A 7511-nucleotide genomic window follows, 5' to 3' on the forward strand; every position below is an offset into this window, starting at 1 on the left:
TATGACACTTACTCAGCCAACCCTTGAGCCCTGTTTGACTTCATATTCTTTCAGTTGACTCGATGTGTGTAAATGTAGCTAATCCAGCTACTGTTACTTATGTACTTAATTAATGTAATGACACTTATGGAGCTAGTCTGCATTGCTATTCTGCATCAAATACTTTCTCCTCCAATGAACATTATGCCAAAACCAGTAAATTTTTGAAAACAAATACTGACTTTGATGAAGTTCTGACAGGATTATTTCTAAGCTCTACAATAGGCTTCCTAGATGATGAGAGTAGAAGCAAAACAGTTTCTGGAGCCAAACATGAATATTTCGCCAAAGTCCCATTTTTGCCAAAAGTCTTTATGCACTTGGTTTTCATTCCAGAGTGACACAAAAAGATCTTCAAAGCCACAGAAAAGCATTAACAAATAGGAAGCCTTCCAGTTAGCTCTAACTCATAGCTGTAATTGCCATCTTTGGCCTGAAGTGCTTTCTGTGGCTTTATAATATGTTCATTATTTGGATTAGTTAGAAAACCCTAAAAAATTATGTTGGAGATGTAAGAAAGAAATTGTTTGGTAGAACAGCATTCCAAGTTACAGCAAACTTTCTACCTTTCTTCACTAACTGGATGACACTGAATTTGCTGTCCTTAGAAGAGGAAGGCTCTATGCTCCTAACAGAGAAAGAGAAGTTCGGGCATGAAAGCCTGGAGACAAATCTGCAATGCTAGACTCTAAGTCCTCTTACTAAGTTAATGAGGAGAATGAATGAGTGTCAGTCTCAGTGGGAATTAGTTAGTCACTGATTTTGAAATTTCAACCAGACATATGGTTTTATCTTAGAATATCCAAGTAATTTTAGTAAGTCTCAATAAAGGAGACAGAAACAAACACTACGCAGAAAGGAAGTATTAAAATGTCCTAAGGTAAAGGCAGGAAAGCTGAACCTGATTTGATAAGCGAAGGGCAACTGGTGGTTCAGAGGGGTCAGGCTGATGAAATCGAGATTACTGAGGGACATATGTTAAAAACTGTATAAATAATTGGAAGAGATCTTTGACATTTAGGGAAGCCAAAGATGAGGATGATACAGTACTGAAAAGAGAAAACAGAGATATGATTGAGAACATAGATATCTCAATGGGAAGATAACACATTAAGCACAGCCTGGCAACTGAAAGCTCTGCAGGCAGCATGGATGCGGACAGGAAAAAAAAATACTTAGTTAATGACCACAGATATAAAAATAGTAAACACAGGATAGAGTAACCTGAATACTTAACTTTCTGAAGTCAATTTCTGCAGCACTTTCTGCTCCTTGGACACATAAGGAAGACCCGTGAAGACTTCTCATTTCTCCATTTTCTTGCAACTCAAGGAAAAAGCTAAAATGTGGAGAAAAAAAAAATTATTGAAAAACACTTCTTTGTATGGTTTCGCACATAAGTAAGAGGTACAAGGTATCCTAAAATTCAGTATTTTTCTGGTATGAATTAATGTTCTGCATTCATTCCAAGTACCAACAAAGCATTCTCTGAAATGGAAAATGCAGGCCATCTCAGAGCAAACACACTATCCCATGACTTGCCAAGAATGTATGTTTATCACAGTCCTGCCACAGTATAGAGAAACAGCAAGTGCTTTATGTAACTTCAAATTATTTGCGAGGCAAACACTCAATCTAAGAGATCTGAAAAGTGAGCTGTTTAAAAAGGAATTATCTTTCAATCATAATTATTGCATGACATCGAGCTGTATCAATGCCATTCTAAGATCTAATCTAGTGGCAGTCTTTTGCCATATAAAGTAACAATGACTCAAATGTTTAAAATCTATCCAGTTAATCATCCAGCTAGCTATGCCCACAGCTTGGGAAGACACACCTGTGACATTTAGAAGACAGCACGTAGCTATTTGACTATGTAATTACCAATGTGCCTTACCTCATTTGAGAAATGGATTCTACATTTAACCAGCAAAAGCATTCACATTTATTACACTAAAAGCCTCACTTCTCTGCCTTAGGGTTAACTGGACATCAAATTCTGGCACAAATTTTAAAGTTTCTTGGTCTTCCCACTGTACTCTTTCAAAATGAAGAAGGTGTAAAGAAGAGTAACTGCGATTCGTATGGCTCAGGTATCTGAAGCTGTTTAATTTATAGAATGTTGGCTTACTTTATATATATATATATATATATATATATATAGTCTGTTTTAAATAGCTGAGCAAACAGCTGGTATATCTGATAGATGCTCTCACAAGAACAATGACTAACAGCCAGGTTAGATCAGGCTGTGCTGTAATTCAGACATGATGAGCATGTGTACAACAACAACAGCACACCACTAATGTGATTATGGTTTCAGTCCCTAGCCTGCTCTGTTTCTAGCAGAAGTTAGCACTCTCTCAGCACTAATGCACAAGGAGTACCTGGTTCCAATGCTGCTGTACCAATCTCTCTTCTTCCTTTATGTAGTTCTTCAGCTTCTGACAAATTGTTATCCTATAAAGTTTTAGAGGGAGATTATTATTAAACCTTAAACTATCTTCTGTCATTTCTTGAACTTTTTAACCGAGTAGCAAATCTATCTTCAGAGATTATATCAAGTAGATGTAGGTTGCTCTAAAAGTAACACCTCCTATTTATTTCCACAGAAACAACAACAGCACAATAAAACTATTTGATAGAGTAAATTCTCAGCTACAAAAACATATATATATTTTTCAACAGTCACCACCATTAGCAATGCATTTTTGCCAGCAATGAACAAGAGCTTGCATTCTGTGCTTGTAACATTCTGCGCCAGCAAAGGTCACCTACTGTTTCATAGCATCACTCCTAGGAGAATGATGCCCATGCAGTCCATCTTGAGCTGATCAAGCATTCTTCATTTTGTGGAGTGACAGTTCTGCACTGGAACACAGCTTGTCTTTTGCATCACTGTTGCCATTGCTAAAACTTACCACCCAGCTTCTCAGTATGCTCACATTCACAGCTGGGTCTCCATAAATGTTCCAGCAAGCACGAATGTTTGTCAGTGGGTGACTTTTGTTTCCTCATGGAGGAATTCAGTTCCACACCTTTGCTTCATACGCATTTCCATGTCAGACTGCCCCTCTGCTGCCATCTGTCACATGGCAACAGAATGTAACAGAATATTTGTAAGAAGCTTCAACCTCTGCTGCCATACCACCACCATCCACCTCTGATGGTGTGAGCCAACATAATAAAATAATAGGCATTACTTCCAGAGCAGCCTTCATATACTCTAGTTTCAGACTAGTTAGTTTTTCACTTAAGAGGAAGGCAAAATAAATCAACTTGGTCCTTCATAACATTTATTGATCTACTAGACAGTTTTACAATGCAATACAATTTCATTTATAGGATATGTCATAATACCTACATCAACAAAATGACTTACTGTGAATTTCAAACACATTATCATAACAAATCCATTGACTGAATTAAAAAAATATCTTTGGTTTATTTTTTCTAGAAATGCTAAATATAGCAATAAGTTGTTTATCCTGAAGAAAGGAATTATCGTTGTGAAGGTGCATGAGACAACAGCAGTTCATTGATAAGTATTTGGAGGAAGCAATTAACAGTTATGTACAGATTGCTGGGATTTGTGATACAAAATGGTCACAGTAAATGTCATTCTTTGTTGTCCTACACTTTTGGAAGACTTCTTCTGTATAATATGATTGATGTAAAATAATGAAGATAATCGTTTTGATAATAATGCTCTTTGCTATTTCTGCCAGATGCAATTATTATCCAAAGTACAGAGCAACAATAGGTCTTAAGTATAATTAATTAAATAACTCCTAACTGGGAAATCAGATTACTTTCTCTGGATTTAGGGAACTAAGAGTATTCCATATACTGAGACTGATGTAAAGTACCCTAACTACTGCATTTGAGTGCTGACACATGAAAACAGCAGCAAAGACAGCAGGAAAGCAAGCAAGAATTATCATAACAGTAATAGCATCTGCTCTTGATGAATGTATGTTGGATAATTCTCAGTCGCCATCTTTCAAATAAGTAAAAATTCCATCAATGTCTGTTTTTCTACCTACTACAGAGCTAGAAATTTAAAATGAGTCTAAGCTTCTTGAATGAGTTATTTACAAAATGGCATGTAATACTGTTTATTTTCAAAACAAGAATGAATAAAAATTTCCCTATGCAAGACACTTGAGTATACCAGGCTATTTAGTGGATTCCAGAGAGCTTCCATAACAGAAACAGAGGGACGCTTATGCAAAATATGAAAATGAGTAAAAGTTAATCCAAAATTTGCAAATCAGTAAGACTGCGAAGATGTGTCTCCATCCACCAGAACTGCCAAGGATCTCACAGATCACAGAATCACAGAATGACCCGGGTTGGAAGGGACCTCAAGGATCATGTAGTTCCAACCCCCCTGCCTGGCAGGGCCACCAAACATACACCTTTACTAGATCAGGTTGCCCAGGGCCCCGTCCAACCTGGTCTTGAACACCTCCAAGGACGGGGCATCCACAACCTCCCTGGGCAGCCTGTTCCAGGGCCTAACCACTCTCCTAGCAAAGAACTTCCCCCTAACATCCAACCTAAATCTTCCCTCTTTTAACTTAAAACCATTTCCCCTAGTCCTGCTATTGTCAGCCCTTTTGAAGAGTTTACTCCCCTCCTGGGAGTAAGTTCCCTTCAGGTATTTAAAGGCTGCAATGAGGTCAACCTTCTCTTCTCTAGGCTGAACAAGCCCAACTCCTTCAGCCTGTCCTCATAGGGGAGGTGCTCCAGCCCCCTGATCATCTTTGTGGCCCTCCTCTGGACCCTTTCCAAAATCTCCATGTCTTTTTTGTACTGAGGGCTCCACACCTGGACACAGTACTCCAGATGGGGCCTCACAAGAGCAGAGTAGAGAGGGACAATCACCTCCATATCCCTGCTGACCACCCCTCTCCTGATGGAGCCCAGGATCCCATTTGCTTTCCAGGCTACCAGAGCGCACTGCTGACTCATGTTGAGTTTTTCGTCCATCAGGACCCCAGGTCTTTCTCTGCCGAGCTGCTCTCAAGGACAACTCCTCCCAGCCTGTATAGGTGCCTGGGGTTCTTCCGGCCCAAGTGCAAAACCTTGCACTTTGCCGTGTTGAACCTCGTTAGGTTCACCCGAGCCCAGCTTTCCAGCCTGTTGAGGTCCCTCTGAATGGCATCTGAATGCTATCTCCATGCTATGCACATGAAAAAAAGCTAATATAAAAAAGAAAAATCATTTATTTTCAAAGTGCAAATACTATCAGGGGAAAAGTCATCTTTAATGGTACCATAACTTTTATCCATGCCTGGATTTTGGTCCCTCTGAATATAATTTTTACTACTGTTGTCATCCATTATGGCCTGGGAAGTGAACTAAGAAGAAAGGAGAGGAATATGATGTCAGTGGAAGCTTGCAAAGATTTCCTCCCAGGAAAATGGGAGAACCAAGTGCTAGGCCTAGAGCCTAAGTAAAATGTATGAAGTGATCTGCAGTCTGTAGGAGAGAGGATAAGTGGAAAATTCTCATAAAGAATGCTTACACCCTCCTCAGGTATCAGTCACCTCATATATGAGCACTAGCCACTAATTCTAATTTCAGTCTTTGATACAGAGTCCTTGTCTAAATATGCAAAGTTACATTCAACAGCATTAAATCAACATAAAAATAAAGGGACAAGGTGATGCAGATACCCCTAATTCAATACACTTGCATTGAAGATAATATTTTTTTTAAATGACAATAATTCATTTGTGATAACGGCAAAACAAGTTCAACAATCTATGCAATTATATTTCAATTCATCAATGCTTTTTTTTGCCATCAAAACCACAAAAGACAGAAAATTAACTCAGTGTAAGAGCACCACAGATGTGTAACACAGTTGTAAATACAAAGGGAGTACAGATACTTACTAATTTCAATGAAGTATTTTGTGTTTCTTTTCAGGTCTACTCTGGCATAAGAAAATGTTGAACTTCTGTCTAACTTGGGACAAGCTGGTGTATCTGCCTGATTGTTTTTAGTTGCTCCTTCTCATAGAATGCCCGTTACATGTGACAGTGGGGAAGCTGAAAGTAGCCTCTGTACCCTCTGTAATACACTGTGCCCTATTTAACCACCACTCCTGCCTGTTCTGTCTGCACAACGGAAATAAGCCCTTGGCTGGCTGTGGAGAACTCTTACTGTGCTCAGTAATTCCTGTCAGCAGTAAGAAGGTCCGCCCTTTTGCATCTAAACACGCATCTAAAACAGCAGAATCAAAGTTGCAGTGTCGTAGCCATAAATGTGATTGACTCCTCATCTCCAGCAATCCCTACATTTGCCCCTTTGCATTACATACCAATGAGCTATCTGTAACAAATACTCATATATGTCTATCTCATCAGCCAATGTGAATTTGATTCAGAAAAGCTATTCTGAAGTCTGTTTATTTTTCAGTATTTCTCCCACTGAACTGTGCTGTAGTGATATTTTCTCAAACACTGCAGCTTCTCATTTTTCAAGCTTAAATTCCAAAGTCATTTGATGCTGGGTAGGAGAAAAAGGAGACATTTAAACACTGCTCTGCATGCGCTAGCTGCTGTTTCTATCTATATTTCAAGGGTCTGAAGATTTCTAGAGATACTTGTTTCTCCTCAGGATGATAGTTTGCCCAGACTCCCACACAAGCATCTTGTAAGAATTTTACCAAATAAGATAGTGTTCTTTGTTCAACCAGCACAGGGAGCTCTGCAAAATAAAAAAAAAAATGATGAATTTTCACATTTTTAATGTCTTACCCAATGTCATAATTTTAATTATCTCTGTTCTTGTTGTCACTATAGCCATTAGGAAGGCTATCAGTCACAGGTAGAGTAAGAGATAAAAAGAAATGTTGGCTTCCAAAAGGCAAAAATTCAATACAGGCAGTTTAAGAATTAAACAGCATTGCATCGTGTCTATCCACTTTTTTTTTTTTGCAGTAGAATATATGACGACAGAAGTTAGAAGCAGTTGAGGAAGTAGCACTTTGTTCTGCAATTAAAAATGATGGATAAAATGAGAGCAGAACTGCAAAGCTGTCATTTTTAGATATTAAAAAGACAAGCATTTTTCTAAGCTGACTGGAAAAATCTTTCACTCATCTACTCATTCTGCTTAGGTGTCAAAAAAATAATGTGAACCAAAGCTGGCTAATATGAAACAACTTAACATTTTAATAATAATTTGTGTGGAAAGAAAAGAAGAAAAGAGAAGAAAAGAGAAGAAAAGAGAAGAAAAGAGAAAAAGAAGAGAGAGAAAAAGAGAAGAAAAGAGAAGAAAAGAGAAGAAAAGAGAAAGAAAAGAGAAAGAAAAGAGAAAGAAAAGAAAGGAAAAGAAAGGAAAAGAAAGGAAAAGAAAGGAAAAGAAGAGAAAATGAAAAGGAAAAGAAAGGAAAAGAATAAGGAAAAGAAAGAAAAAGAAAAGAAAGAGAAAAGAAAAGAAAAGAAAAGAAAGAA

This window comes from Coturnix japonica, chromosome 9 (assembly GCF_001577835.2).
Source record: "Coturnix japonica isolate 7356 chromosome 9, Coturnix japonica 2.1, whole genome shotgun sequence".
In the NCBI taxonomy this organism is placed as follows: Eukaryota; Metazoa; Chordata; class Aves; order Galliformes; family Phasianidae; genus Coturnix; species Coturnix japonica.